Raw genomic sequence first — 15,435 nt, 5'->3', positions numbered from 1 at the left:
TCCCACAAGTGTGAATAAAATGGCATTGTGACATCATAATCCTCTAATGTCCTGACAAGAATGTTGTTCATCATCATCATCATCATCATCATTATGTTACAAATACAAAACAAAATGGCTGCCTTCCCTTTCCTTGACAAGGAAGACATACATGACATTAAACATACTCAAGTAAAAGACTGTAGCACCATGGTTGAGTATCACACAAATATACATTAGAACACAACAGAAAACTGTTCATATAAAAACACACACATCAACAACACAGAATGGGGACAACATGAGGTTGGAATACAGCATCTAATTAACGTTAGTTACACGTTGTGGAAATGTTTCCCAGATGTAGAGTGCTTCTTTTCTTTCAGGATGAATGAGTGAATATAGAAGGAGTGAATGCAGGAATGATGGATGAATGAATGAGTGAGCAACTGTGTGAATGGACAATGCACTGTGTGTATGAATGAATGTAGGTATGGATGGATGAATGTAGGTATGGATGAATAGATGAATGGATGAATGAATGAATGCATGAAGGTATGGATGAATTGATGCACGAGTGTCTGTAAGTATGAATGGATGAATGAATGAGTGTTTGTAAGTATGAATGGATGAATGTCTGTAAGTATGAATGACTGAGTGTCTAAGTATGAATGGATAAATCGATCAATGGATTAATTAATTAATGAGTGTCTGTAAGAATGAATGGATGAATGGTTGAATGAATGGATGAGTGTCCGTAAGTATTAACAGAGGAATCAATGAATGGATGCATTCATGAATGAGTGTGTGTAGTATGAATGGATGAATGGATGAGTGAATGAGTGTCTGCTGGAATTAATGGATGAATGGATGAGTGTCTGTAATTATGAAAAGATGAATGGGTGAATGAATGAATGAGTGTCTGTAATTATGAAAAGATGAATGGGTGAATGAATGAATGAGTGTCTGTAATTATGAAAAGATGAATGGATGAATGAATGAATGAGTGTCTGTAAGTATGAATGGATGAATGAGTGTCTGTAAGTATGAATGAATGACAAATGGATGAGTGTCTGTTAGTATGAAAAGATGAGTGCTGGGGTAAAGCTATATAAATATCTCTCTGATAGCATCAGTCAGTCTCTTGGTTTTCCCTGTGTAAATGTCTGTGGATCTCAACCCCATTACCAGGCTGCTAGTATGAATGGATGAATGGGTGAATGTCTAAGTATGAATGGATGAATCGATGAATTCATGAATGAATGTCTGTAAGTATGAATGGATGAGTGAATGAGTGTCTGTTAGTAGGAATTAATAATTGGATGAGTGTTTGTTAGTATGAATGAATGGATGAGTGTCTGTTAGTAGGAATTAATGATTGGATGAGTGTTTGTTAGTATGAATGGATGAGTGTTTGTTAGTATGAATGGATGAGTGTTTGTTAGTATGAATGGATGAGTGTTTGTTAGTATGAATGGATGAGTGCTGGGGTAAAGCTATATAAATATCTCTCTGGCGGCATCAGTCAGTCTCCTGGTTTCCCCTGTGTAAATGTCCGTGGATCTCAACCCTGTTACCGGCCGTCTCATCCCAGTTACCGGCTGTGGAGGGCTGCCGTTAACCGTTGAAGCAGACGGGACCCAGTTGGAAGCCAAACTTCTGGTTGTTGTGTCCGAAGTCGGAGACAGAGACATCGATGAGGGGGAGAGAGTCTGACTCAGGGGCATCAAACTCTAACACCGTCCTCTCCTGACCTGAACCAGACTACAGGGAGAGATGGAGGAGCACATCATCAGATATTACACTTCTACTACTGTGTGTGTGTAGTGTGTGTGTAGTGTGTGTGTAGTGTGTAGTGTGTGTGTGTAGTGTGTGTGTAGTGTGTAGTGTGTGTGTGTAGTGTGTAGTGTGTGTGTAGTGTGTGTGTGTAGTGTGTGTGTAGTGTGTAGTGTGTGTGTAGTGTGTAGTGTGTGTGTAGTGTAGTGTGTGTGTAGTGTGTAGTGTGTGTGTGTAGTGTGTAGTGTGTGTGTAGTGTGTAGTGTGTAGTGTGTAGTGTGTGTGTAGTGTGTAGTGTGTGTGTAGTGTGTAGTGTGTGTGTAGTGTGTAGTGTGTGTGTGTAGTGTGTAGTGTGTGTGTAGTGTGTAGTGTGTAGTGTGTGTGTAGTGTGTGTAGTGTGTGTGTAGTGTGTAGTGTGTGTGTAGTGTGTAGTGTGTAGTGTGTAGTGTGTGTGTGTGTGTGTAGTGTGTGTGTGTGTGTAGTGTGTGTGTGTGTGTAGTGTAGTGTGTAGTGTGTAGTGTGTGTGTGTGTGTAGTGTGTGTGTGTGTGTAGTGTGTGTGTGTAGTGTGTAGTGTGTAGTGTGTGTGTGTGTGTGTGTGTGTGTGTGTAGTGTGTGTGTGTAGTGTGTGTGTAGTGTGTGTGAGTGTGTAGTGTGTGTGTAGTGTGTAGTGTGTAGTGTGTAGTGTGTGTGTAGTGTGTAGTGTGTAGTGTGTGTGTAGTGTGTAGTGTGTGTGTAGTGTGTGTGTAGTGTGTAGTGTGTGTGTGTAGTGTGTAGTGTGTGTGTAGTGTGTGTGTAGTGTGTAGTGTGTGTGTAGTGTGTAGTGTGTGTAGTGTGTAGTGTGTGTGTAGTGTAGTGTGTGTGTGTAGTGTGTAGTGTGTGTGTAGTGTGTAGTGTGTAGTGTGTAGTGTGTGTGTAGTGTGTAGTGTGTGTGTAGTGTGTAGTGTGTGTGTAGTGTGTAGTGTGTAGTGTGTAGTGTGTAGTGTGTAGTGTGTGTGTAGTGTGTAGTGTGTGTGTGTGTAGTGTGTAGTGTGTGTGTAGTGTGTAGTGTGTAGTGTGTAGTGTGTGTGTAGTGTGTAGTGTGTGTGTAGTGTGTAGTGTGTGTGTAGTGTGTAGTGTGTAGTGTGTAGTGTGTAGTGTGTAGTGTGTAGTGTGTGTAGTGTAGTGTGTGTGTGTGTAGTGTGTAGTGTGTGTGTAGTGTGTAGTGTGTAGTGTGTAGTGTGTGTGTAGTGTGTAGTGTGTGTGTAGTGTGTAGTGTGTGTGTAGTGTGTAGTGTGTAGTGTGTAGTGTGTAGTGTGTGTGTGTAGTGTGTAGTGTGTGTGTCCGTTCCTGAACCAGACTACAGGGAGAGATGGAGGAAAACATGTCATCAACATGTTAGGCGGCTCAAAGATTTGTAAAATTATTTTAAAAATATAATAATAATTTCATATTTTCAATAATATTACAATGATATTCTTTGATTATATTCTTATTTTCAATGATATTCTGATTTATAACCTTTGGTCTTTGGTGGTTTCTGTGATAGTGGTGGCGTTAGGACAGGTTGTAATCAACAGTGTTGTGGTGATAGTGTGATAGTGGTGGCGTTAGGACAGGTTGTATCAACAGTGTTTTGGTGATAGTGTGATAGTGGTGGCGTTAGGACAGGTTGTATCAACAGTGTTGTGGTGATAGTGGTGGCATTAGGACAGGTTGTATCAACAGTGTTGTGGTGATAGTGGTGGCGTTAGGACAGGTTGTAATCAACAGTGTTGTGGTGATAGTGGTGGCGTTAGGACAGGTTGTATCAACAGTGTTTAGTGATAGTGTGATAATGGTGGCATTAGGACAGGCTTGTATCAACAGTGTTTTGGTGATAGTGTGATAGTGGTGGCGTTAGGACAGGTTGTATCAACAGTGTTGTGGTGATAGTGGTGGCGTTAGGACAGGTTGTATCAACAGTGTTTTAGTGATAGTGTGATAGTGGTGGCATTAGGACAGGTTGTATCAACAGTGTTTTAGTGATAGTGGATAGTGGTGGCATTAGGACAGGTTGTGTCAACAGTGTTTTGGTGATAGTGTGATAGTGGTGGCGTTAGGACAGGTTGTATCAACAGTGTTTTAGTGATAGTGTGATAGTGGTGGCGTTAGGACAGGTTGTATCAACAGTGTTTTAGTGATAGTGATAGTGGTGGCGTTAGGACAGGTTGTATCAACAGTGTTTTAGTGATAGTGTGATAGTGGTGGCATTAGGACAGGTTGTATCAACAGTGTTTTAGTGATAGTGTGATAGTGGTGGCATTAGGACAGGTTGTATCAACAGTGTTTTGTGATAGTGTGATAGTGGTGGCATTAGGACAGGTTGTATCAACAGTGTTTTAGTGATAGTGTGATAGTGGTGGCATTAGGACAGGTTGTATCAACAGTGTTTTTAGTGATAGTGTGATAGTGATGGCGTTAGGACAGGTTGTATCAACAGTGTTTGTGGTGATAGTGGTGGCATTAGGACAGGTTGTGTCAACAGTGTTTTGGTGATAGTGTGATAGTGGTGGCATTAGGACAGGTTGTATCAACAGTGTTTTAGTGCTAGTGTGATAGTGGTGGCATTAGGACAGGTTGTATCAACAGTGTTTTGGTGATAGTGTGATAGTGGTGGCGTTAGGACAGGTTGTATCAACAGTGTTTTAGTGATAGTGTGATAGTGGTGGGATTAGGACAGGTTGTTTCAACAGTGTTTTAGTGATAGTGTGATAGTGGTGGCGTTAGGACAGGCTGGGTCAACAGTGTTTTGGTGATAGTGTGATAGTGGTGGCATTAGGACAGGTTGTATCAACAGTGTTTTGGTGATAGTGTGATAGTGGTGGCGTTAGGACAGGTTGTATCAACAGTGTTTTAGTGATAGTGTGATAGTGGTGGCATTAGGACAGGTTGTATCAACAGTGTTTTAGTGATAGTGTGATAGTGGTGGCTTTAGGACAGGTTGTATCAACAGTGTTGTGGTGATAGTGGTGGCATTAGGACAGGTTGTATCAACAGTGTTTTAGTGATAGTGTGATAGTGGTGGCGTTAGGACAGGTTGTATCAACAGTGTTTTAGTGATAGTGTGATAGTGGTGGCATTAGGACAGGTTGTATCAACAGTGTTGTGGTGATAGTGGTGGCGTTAGGACAGGTTGTAATCAACAGTGTTGTGGTGATAGTGTGATAGTGGTGGCGTTAGGACAGGTTGTATCAACAGTGTTTTAGTGATAGTGTGATAGTGGTGGCGTTAGGACAGGTTGTATCAACAGTGTTTTAGTGATAGTGTGATAGTGGTGGCATTAGGACAGGTTGTATCAACAGTGTTGTGGTGATAGTGGTGGCATTAGGACAGGTTGTTTGTTTTAGTGATAGTGTGATAGTGGTGGCGTTAGGACAGGTTGTATCAACAGTGTTTTAGTGATAGTGTGATAGTGGTGGCATTAGGACAGGTTGTATCAACAGTGTTGTGGTGATAGTGGTGGCGTTAGGACAGGTTGTAATCAACAGTGTTGTGGTGATAGTGTGATAGTGGTGGCGTTAGGACAGGTTGTATCAACAGTGTTTTAGTGATAGTGTGATAGTGGTGGCGTTAGGACAGGTTGTATCAACAGTGTTGTGGTGATAGTGGTGGCATTAGGACAGGTTGTATCAACAGTGTTTTAGTGCTAGTGTGATAGTGGTGGCATTAGGACAGGTTGTATCAACAGTGTTTTAGTGACAGTGTGATAGTGGTGGCATTAGGACAGGTTGTACTCAACAGTGTTTTGGTGATAGTGGTGGCGTTAGGACAGGTTGTATCAACAGTGTTTTAGTGATAGTGTGGTAGTGGTGGCTTTAGGACAGGTTGTGTCAACAGTGTTTTAGTGACAGTGTGATAGTGGTGGCTTTAGGACAGGTTATATCAACAGTGTTTTAGTGATAGTGTGATAGTGGTGGCATTAGGACGGTTATATCAACAGTGTTTTAGTGATAGTGTGATAGTGGTGGCATTAGGACAGGTTGTATCAGCTGTGTTTTAGTGATAGTGTGATAGTGGTGGCATTAGGACAGGTTGTATCAACAGTGTTTTGGTGATAGTGATAGTGGTGGCATTAGGACAGGTTGTTTCAACAGTGTTTTAGTGATAGTGTGATAGTGGTGGCGTTAGGACAGGTTGTTTCAACAGTGTTTTAGTGATAGTGTGATAGTGGTGGCATTAGGACAGGTTGTTTCAACAGTGTTTTAGTGATAGTGTGATAGTGGTGGCGTTAGGACGGGTTGTGTCAACAGTGTTTTGGAGTGTGGTTTTAGGGACCAATATGATCAACAGTGTTTTGGTGATAGTGGTGGCATTAGGACAGGTTGTAATCAACAGTGGTGTAGGTGATAGTGGTGGCTTTAGGACAGGTTGTATCAACAGTGTTGTGGTGATAGTGGTGGCTTTAGGACAGGTTGTATCAACAGTGTTTTGGTGATAGTGTGATAGTGATGGCTTTAGGACAGGTTGTATCAACAGTGTTGTGGTGATAGTGGTGGCATTAGGACAGGTTATCAACAGTGTTGTGGTGATAGTGGTGGCATTAGGACAGGTTGTATCAACAGTGTTTTGGTGATAGTGTGATAGTGGTGGCATTAGGACAGGTTGTATCAACAGTGTTTTAGTGATAGTGTGATAGTGATGGCATTAGGACAGGTTGTATCAACAGTGTTTTAGTGATAGTGATAGTGGTGGCATTAGGACCCAGGTTGTATCAACAGTGTTTTAGTGGTGGCATTAGGACAGGTTGTATCAACAGTGTTTTAGTGATAGTGTGATAGTGGTGGCATTAGGACAGGTTGTATCAACAGTGTTGTGGTGATAGTGGTGGCGTTAGGACAGGTTGTATCAACAGTGTTTTGGTGATAGTGGTGGCTTTAGGACGTGTGTCTGTTACCTGGCAACAGTGTGACTGTTACCTGGCAGCAGTGTGACTGTTACCTGGCAGCAGTGTGTCTGTTACCTGGCAGCAGTGTGTCTGTTACCTGGCAGCAGTGTGTCTGTTACCTGGCAGCAGTGTGTCTGTTACCTGGCAGCAGTGTGTCTGTTACCTGGCAGCAGTGTGTCTGTTACCTGGCAGCAGTGTGTCTGTTACCTGGCAGCAGTGTGTCTGTTACCTGGCAGCAGAGTGTCTGTTACCCTGGCAGCAGTGTGTCTGTAACCTGGCAGCAGTGTGTCTGTTACCTGGCAGCAGTGTGTCTGTTGTCCCAGCAGTGTGTCTGTTACCTGGCAGCAGTGTGTCTGACACCTGGCAGCAGTGTGTCTGTTACCTGGCAGCAGTGTGTCTGTTACCTGGCAGCAGTGTCCTGTTACCTGGCAGCAGTGTGTCTGTTACCTGGCAGCAGTGTGTACTGTTTACCTGGCAGCAGTGTGTCTGTTACCTGGCAGCAGTGTGTCTGTTACCTGGCAGCAGTGGGTCTGTTACCTGGCAGCAGTGTGTCTGTAACCTGGCAGCAGTGTGTCTGTTACCTGGCAGCAGTGTGTCTGTTACCTGGCAGCAGTGTGTCTGTTACCTGGCAGCAGTGTGTCTGTTACCTGGCAGCAGTGTGTCTGTTACCTGGCAGCAGTGTGTCTGTTACCTGGCAGCAGTGTGTCTGTTACCTGGCAGCAGTGTGTCTGTAACCTGGCAGCAGTGTGTCTGTTACCTGGCAGCAGTGTGTCTGTTACCCGGCAGCCATCGTGCAGTGCTGTGATGTAGTGTGTGTCCTTGTGCGTGAGCTCCTGACACTGTCTCCTCTGAAGCGCAGCGCGTGCTGGTGGCTGAAGGTGGCGGTATGGAGCCAGGCGGCTGAGTTCTGACAGGCGGTAGGTGAACGTCTGTCTGGATGAGGCACTCAACAGCTTAAGAAACACCAACTGGACTACATGGACCGGACTGCCATCTGAACCGGAATAGGAGAACTGGAGAGGGAGGGAGGGGGGATTGAGTATGAAAAAGGGATATGTCATAGAGAGAGCAGGATCACAAGAAACACACACACACACAAACACACACACACACACACACACACACACACACACACACACACACACACACACACACACACACACACACACACACACACACACACACACACACACACACACACACACACACTGCTTTGCTTCCTTTCCTGAACTGGCTGTACCAGGTACCAGGTTTCTCTCCTTTCCAGGAACTCAGCTTCACCTGTAGAAGACACGTCAGTCATTACAGTACATTCATCACTTCTCACTATACTGAACCCAGCTCTACCTGAAGTGATTTGTCCCTCGCTCATATGGAGGAGAGGAGAGTGATCGTGTGGACTCACCGACTGGAACTTCATGTCAGGGTACAGACACGTCTCTCCATCGGCCGTGAAGTTACAGAACACCTTGAAGGAGTCTCTATGGCAACCCTGGTTAGGGTCTATCCAGTACTCACCTACGTGGGAGGGGGAGGGGGTAGATTTGGGGTGGAGAGAGGTGGGAAAGAGAGAGGGCGTGTAAGCTCTGTTGATCATTTGATTATATAGGTTGTACATTGTTGATGTAGTGACAGACAGAGGTAGATATACTGAGAGGTAGGTACCATGAGTGAACTCTGGTGATTAGACAGAGAGACAGATGTATAGATTGATATAGAGATCGTGATAGATAGATAGATAGATAGATAGATAGATATATGTATAGAGATAGATAGATAGATAGATAGATAGATAGATAGATAGATAGATAGATAGATAGATAGATAGATAGATAGATAGATAGATAGATAGATAGATAGGTATGTACCATCAGTGTACTTTGGGAACAACAGCTGTAGCTCCTTGCAAGTTCGGGCTGGATACTGGTAGGTCCCCAGGGGGTCCTCAGACCCTCTACCTCCGTCCTCATAGAAGAGAGAGAAGCAAACACCTCCTCCATCTCTTTCTCCTCCTCCTGCCCTGCCTGGTCTGCCTGCATCCTTTCTTCCTCTCCCTCCTCCCTTCCCTCCATCCCCTCTTGCTCTTCCTCGTCTTCCAGTGCGGCCCGTCAAAGGAAGAGTGTTGTCTCCTCCTCCTTCCTCTCTCCTGCACCGGGAGAGACTGAAGACCCACCGCAGGGAGACCCTGAGAGGAGGAGAGGCATTTCTAAATGAGGTTCTAAGGTTCTATGTGAAGGTTTCATGTTATCTTCTGAGGTTCTGATGGAGGTTCTATGTGAAGGTTTCATGTGATCTTCTGAGGTTCTGATGGAGGTTCTATGTGAAGGTTCTAGGTGATGTGCTAAGGTTCTATTTGGAGGTTATTTGTGGAGGTTCTATGCAGTGGTTCTTGGTGTGGCTCTATGGTTTTATGTGGAGGTTCTAGGTGAAATTCTAAGGTTCTAAGGCTTAGAATCTAAGCAGATGTACTTGGTGGAACTCACAGGAGGTCCAGGAGGGCCAGCAGGACCTGTATCTCCGATAGCACCAATGGGACCCTGATTCCCTTTAGAACCCTTCTGTCCTACTCTACCCTGAGAGAGAGATAGAGAGAGAGAGAGATAGAGAGAGAGAGAGAGAGAGAGAGAGAGAGAGAGAGAGAGAGAGAGAGAGAGAGAGAGAGAGAGAGAGAGAGAGAGAGAGAGAGAGAGAGAGAGAGAGAGAGAGTGCATGCATGACAAAGAAAGAGAAAGAGAGAGAGAGGAGAGAGAGAGAGGGAGAAAGCAAATTATTTGACAATGGTCACTGATCAAAACCTTAGAAAAACCTTGACAAAGTACAGGCTCAGTGAGCACAGCCTTTCCATTGAGAGGGGTAGACACAGGAAAACCTGGCTCCTGTAGAGGAAAGAACCTGAGACAGAGCTGCATTTCCTGACAAAATGTCAAAAATATAAAACAATTAAAGAGTGTCATTTCATAAAATTTGACAACCTTATTAGTAGGCGCAGAGAGCTGTGGGTTGGCAGCGCACTACATTGCTGCCTGCCATAAGATGAGGGACAGAGTCTGACAGACCAATCAACCTGTACATGTCCTCTACTGTATACTTATTGTTATTGTTCAATGTGTTGGTTATTTTGACCCTTGGTTATTGTTGTTACTGTTGTCCTGTTGACAATTTGGTTCTTATTATTTTCATGTTGTAAATATCCAAAGTAAGCTTTGGCAATAGTTATATTGTTACATCATGCCAATAAAGAGATCCTTTCAGTAAACATAACATAGTTATAACAATAATAAATAGTAACAATTGTAAGTAATAGTAATAGTAAGTAAGGAATAGTAATAGTGCTAGTAATAGTGCTAGTAATAGTAATAGTGTTAGTAATAGTAATAGCATTAGTGATAGCAATAGTGATAGTAATAAATGCATAGTATTAGTGATAGTAGCATTAGTGATAGCAATAGTGATAGTAATAAGCGCAGCAATAGTGATAGTATTAGTGATAGCAATAGTGATAGCAATAGCGCTAGCAATAGTGATAGTACAGTGATAGCAATAGTGATAGCAATAGTGATAGTAATAGTGATAGTAATAGTGATAGCAATAGTGCTAGTAATAGCGATAGTAATAGTGATAGTTATAGCGATAGCAATAGTGATAGTAATAACGATAGTAATAGCAATAGTGATAGCAATAGTGATAGCAATAGTGATAGTAATAGCGATAGTAATAGTGATAGCAATAGCAATAGTGATAGGAATAGCAATAGTGATAGTAATAGTAATAGTGAGTAATAGTGATAGTAATAGTGATAGTAATAGTGATAGTAAGTAATAGTGATAGTAATAGTGATAGTAATAGTGATAGTAATAGTGATAGTAAGTAATAGTGATAGTAATAGTGATAGTAATAGTGATAGCAATAGTAATAGTGATAGCAATAGTATAGTAATAGTGATAGTAATAGTGATAGTAATAGTGATAGTAATAGTAAGTAAGGAATAGCAGTAGTGATAGTAATAGTGATAGTGATAGCAATAGTGATAGTGATCGCAATAGCGATAGCAATTGTGATAGGAATGGTGATAGTAATAGTGATAGGAATAGCAATAGTGATAGCAATAGTGATAGCAATAGTGATAGCAAGAGTGATAGCAATAGTGATATTAATAGTGATAGTAATAGTGATGGTAATAGTGATAGCAATAGCGATAGCAATAGTGATAGTAATAGTAATAGCGATAGAGATAGTAATAGTGATAGTAATAGTGATAGTAATAGTGATAGTAATAGTGATAGTAATAGTGATAGTAATAGTAAGTATGAATAGCAGTAGTGATAGTAATAGTGATAGTGATAGCAATAGTGATAGCAATAGTGATAGCAATTGTGATAGGAATGGTGATAGTAATAGTGATAGGAATAGCAATAGCAATAGTGATAGCAATAGTGATAGCAAGAGTGATAGCAATAGTGATATTAATAGTGATAGCAATAATGATAGCAATAGTGATATTAATAGTGATAGTAATAGTGATAGCAATAGTGATAGCAATAGCGATAGTAATAGTGATAGTACCAACGATAGTAATAGCAATAGCGATAGTACTAGTGATAGACATAGTGATAGGAATAGCAATAGTGATAGTAATAGTGATAGTAATAGTGATAGTAATAGTGAGAGTAAGTAATAGTGATAGTAATAGTGATAGTAATAGTAATAGTGATAGTAATAGTGATAGTAATAGTGATAGTAAAAGCAAGTAATAGTAATATTAAAGATAATAGTGATAGCACTAGTGATAGACATAGTGACAGAAACAAAGCAACAGTGATAGCAACAGCAATAGTGATAGCAATAGCGATAGTAATAGTGATAGTAATAGTGATAGTAATAGTAATAGTGATAGTAATAGTGATAGTAAGCAATAGTGATAGGAATATAACAATAATAGTGATAGCAATAGCAATAGCAATAGTGATAGTAATAGTGATAGTAATAGTGATAGTAACAGCAAGTAACAGTAAGTAACAGTAATATTAAATAACAGTGATAGTAATAGTGATAGTAATAGCAATATTAAGGAATAGGATAGTAATAGTGATAGTAATAGCAATATTAAGTAATAGTGATAGTAATAGTGATAGGAATAGTGATAGCAATAGTGATAGTAATAGTGATAGTAATAGCAAGTAACAGTAAGTAATAGTAATATTAAGTAATAGTGATAGTAATAGTAATATTAAGTAACAGTGATAGTACTAGTGATAGTAATAGTAATATTAAGTAATAGTGATAGTAATAGTAATATTAAGCAATAGTAATGTAATAATAATAGTAAGCAATAGCAATAGTGATAGTAATAGTAAGTAATAGTAAAAGTAATAGTTATTAGTAATAGTGATAGTAATAGTAAGTAATAGTAAAAGCAATAATATTACAGTAATAGTAATAGTAATGTAATAAATAGTAAAAGTAACAGTAATGTAATAATAATAGTAAGTAATAGTAAAAAACAATAGTAATGTAATAATAATAGTAAAATAGCAATAGTGATAGTAATATTAAGTAACAGTAATAGTGATAGTAATAGTAAGTAATAGTAATAGCAATGCAATAATAATAGTAAGTAATAGCAATAATAATAGTAAGTAATAGTAATAGTGATAGCAATAGTAAGTAACAGTAATAGCAATAGTAATAGTGATAGTAATATTAAGTAACAGTAATAGTAATGTAATAATAATAGTAAGTAATAGTAATGTAATAAATAATAGCAAGTAATAGTAATAGTGATAGTAATAGTAAGTAATTGTAATAGTAATAGTAATTGTAAGTAATAGTAATGTAATAATAATAGTAAGTAATAGTAATAGTGATAGTAATAGTAAGTAATAGTAATAGTGATAGTAATAGTAGTAATAGTAATGTAATAGTAATAGTAAGTAATAGCAATAGTAATGTAATAATACTAGTAAGTAATAGTAATGTAATAATAATAGTAAGTAATAGTAATAGTAATGTAATAATAATAGTAAGTAATAGTAATAGTGATAGTAATAGTAATGTAATAATAATAGTAAGTAATAGTAATAGTGATAGTAATAGTAATGCAATAATAACAGTAAGTAATAGTAATAGTAATGTAATAATAATAGTAAGTAATAGTAATAGTAATGTAATAATAGCAAGTAATAGTAATAGTGATAGTAAATAGCAATGTAATAATAATAGCAAGCAATAGTAATAGTAATGTAATAATAATAGTAAGTAATTGTAATAGTGATAGTAATAGTAATGTAATAATAATAGTAAGTAATTGTAATAGCAATAGTAATAGTAATGTAATAATAATAGTAACAGTAATAGCAATAGTAATGTAATAATAATAGTAAGTAATAGTAATAGTAATGTAATAATAATAGTAAGTGAAAACAGCAATAGTGATAGCAATAGTAAGTAATAGTAATAGTGATAGATAATAGTAAGTAATAGTAATGTAACAGTAATAGTAAGTAATAGTAATAGTAGTAATAGCAATAAATGTAATAGTAATAACAGTAATAGTGAAGTAATAGTGAATAGCAATAGTAAGTAATAGCATAGTAATAGTAATAGTGATAGTAATTGTAATAGTGATAGTAATTGTAATAGTAATAGTGATAGTGATAGTAATAGTGATAGTAATAGTGATAGTAATTGTAATAGTAATAGAAATAGATAGTGATACTCACAGAGAGACCAGGTAGACCTGGAGGACCATTAGGACCTGCTAGACCAACCAGACCCTGAAACAACAAGCACACCGTCAATGCAACAACATGTACGTGTGTGTGATGCAGGTGGTTTGCAACCACCAGAAGTACCTTTGCTAGACACGGTCCAGGATTCAGTTGAAAGGGCAAACACAGTATGTATCAGACCAAGAGCCTTGGATTGATGTGTGTGTGTGTGTGTGTGTTGTCTCTTTGGGTCCCAGTAGACCCTGGTTCCCTGGAAATCCTCTGTCTCCCTTCTCTCCAAACTCTCCTGGAGGGCCTATCAGCCCAATCAGACCTCCATGACCCTACGCACATAACACACTTACATAGCACTTTGGGGGGTTATGTGTGATGACCCTACGCACATAACACACACTTAGATAGCACTGGGGGGGGTATGTGTGATGACCCTACACACATAACACACACTTAGATAGCACTGGGGGGCTATGTGTGATGACCCTACACACATACAGTGAGGGAAAATAGGATTTGATCCCCTGCTGATTTTGTACGTCTGCCCACTGACAGAGAAATTATCCGTCTATCATTTTAATGTCAGGTTTATTTGAACAGCGAGCGACAGAATATCAACAAAAAGATCTTCTCCAAGTCATTAAGGTTTCGGGGCTGACGTTTGGCAACTCGAACCTTCAACTCCCTCCACAGATTTTCTATGGGATTAAGGTCTGGAGACTGGCTAGGCCACTCCAGGACCTTAATGTGCTTCTTCTTGAGCCACTCCTTTGTTGCCTTGGCCGTGTGTTTTGGGTCATTGTCATGCTGGAATACCCATCCACGACCCATTTTCAATGCCCTGGCTGAGCATCAATGCCCTGGCTGAGCATCAACCAAGATTTGATGGTACATGGCCCCGTCCATCGGCCCTTTGATGCGGTGAAGTTGTCCTGTCCCCTTAGCAGAAAAACACCCCTAAAGCATAATGTTTCCACCTCCATGTTTGACGGTGGGGATGGTATTCTTGGGGTCAAAGGCAGCATTCCTCCTCCGAGTTGAGTTGATGCCAAAGAGCTCCATTTTGGTCTCATCTGACCACAACACTTTCACCCAGTTGTCCTCTGAATCATTCAGATGTTCATTGGCAAACTTCAGACGGGGCATGTATATGTGCTTTCTTAAGCAGGGGGACCTTGCGGGCACTACAGGATCTCAGTCCTTCAATGCGAGTGTGATACCAATTGTTTTCTTGGTGACTATGGTCCCAGCTGCCTTGAGATCATTGACAAGATCCTCCCGTGTAGTTCTGGGCTGATTCCTCATGATCATTGCAACTCCACGAGGTGAGATCTTGCATGGAGCCCCAGGCCGAGGGAGATTGACAGTTCTTTTGTGTTTCTTCCATTTGCGAATAATCGCACCAACTGTTGTCACCTTCTCACCAAGCTGCTTGGCGATGGTCTTGTAGCCCATTCCAGCCTTGTGTAGGTCTATAATCTTGTCCCTGACATCCTTGGAGAGCTCTTTGGTCTTGGCCATGGAAGAGAGTTTGAAATCTGATTGATTGATTGCTTCTGTGGACAGGTGTCTTTTTTATACAGGTAACAACTGAGATTAGGAGCACTCCCTTTAAGAGTGTGCTCCTAATCTCAGCTTGTTACCGTATAAAAAGACACCTGGGAGCCAGAAACCGTTCTGATTGAGAGGGGTCAAATACTTATTTCCCTCATTAAAATGCAAATCAATGTATAACATTTTTACCTGCGTTTCTGGATATTCTTTGTTGTTGTTCTGTCTCTCTGTTCAAATAAACCTTCCATTAAAATGATAGACTCGTCATTACCTTGTCAGTGGACAAACGTACAAAATCAGCAGAGGATCAAATACTGTTTTCCCTCACTGTAGCACACACTTAGTTAGCACTGGGGGGTCTGTGTGTGTGTGTGTGTGTTGTCACCTTGTCTCCTTCCTGCCTGGATCTCCCTTCCAACCCCGGTGATCCTGGAGGACCCTGTGGGAAAAGAGGACAAGAGGGCAAAGGTGACAAGAGCTCAAGCTAGAGCTCAAACTAG

General features: G+C 40.2%; 4 long non-coding RNA genes across 34 annotated transcripts; 1 reads left to right on the top strand and 3 right to left on the bottom strand.

The window, feature by feature from the left end:
- Positions 1–364: 364 nt before the first annotated feature.
- LOC127923432 (uncharacterized) lies at positions 365–7,493 on the bottom strand. The gene is made up of 2 exons (XR_008114377.1): positions 7,439–7,493; positions 365–1,743 (listed from the first exon to the last, which is right to left on the bottom strand). It is a non-coding gene; the product is annotated as an uncharacterized LOC127923432 (long non-coding RNA).
- LOC127923430 (uncharacterized) lies at positions 3,088–6,652 on the top strand. Of its 28 annotated transcripts, XR_008114372.1 has the most exons (9): positions 3,406–3,491; positions 3,641–3,736; positions 3,942–4,045; positions 4,097–4,148; positions 4,455–4,862; positions 4,960–5,063; positions 5,153–5,204; positions 5,302–5,449; positions 6,518–6,636. It is a non-coding gene; the product is annotated as an uncharacterized LOC127923430 (long non-coding RNA). The 28 variants fall into 28 exon arrangements; XR_008114370.1 differs by lacking the exon at positions 5,153–5,204 and having other exon boundaries at positions 5,302–5,353; XR_008114371.1 differs by lacking the exons at positions 5,302–5,449; positions 6,518–6,636 and adding an exon at positions 6,118–6,228 and having other exon boundaries at positions 5,153–5,224.
- Positions 6,757–7,426, bottom strand: LOC127923431 (uncharacterized). 4 transcript variants are annotated; one of them, XR_008114374.1, is made up of 3 exons: positions 7,241–7,426; positions 7,153–7,196; positions 6,757–6,888 (listed from the first exon to the last, which is right to left on the bottom strand). It is a non-coding gene; the product is annotated as an uncharacterized LOC127923431 (long non-coding RNA). The 4 variants fall into 4 exon arrangements; XR_008114376.1 differs by having other exon boundaries at positions 7,263–7,426; XR_008114373.1 differs by having other exon boundaries at positions 6,779–6,888; positions 7,131–7,196.
- Positions 7,494–7,876: 383 nt separating the features above from the next.
- LOC127923433 (uncharacterized) lies at positions 7,877–13,434 on the bottom strand. The gene is made up of 5 exons (XR_008114378.1): positions 13,379–13,434; positions 9,143–9,232; positions 8,528–8,844; positions 8,065–8,177; positions 7,877–7,940 (listed from the first exon to the last, which is right to left on the bottom strand). It is a non-coding gene; the product is annotated as an uncharacterized LOC127923433 (long non-coding RNA).
- Positions 13,435–15,435: the final 2,001 nt, after the last annotated feature.

The sequence above is a fragment of the Oncorhynchus keta genome, unplaced genomic scaffold (assembly GCF_023373465.1).
Source record: "Oncorhynchus keta strain PuntledgeMale-10-30-2019 unplaced genomic scaffold, Oket_V2 Un_contig_29698_pilon_pilon, whole genome shotgun sequence".
NCBI classification, from domain to species: Eukaryota; Metazoa; Chordata; class Actinopteri; order Salmoniformes; family Salmonidae; genus Oncorhynchus; species Oncorhynchus keta.
The sequence above is the reverse complement of the archived record's forward strand: the minus strand, read 5'-3'. Positions and strand labels throughout refer to the sequence as shown.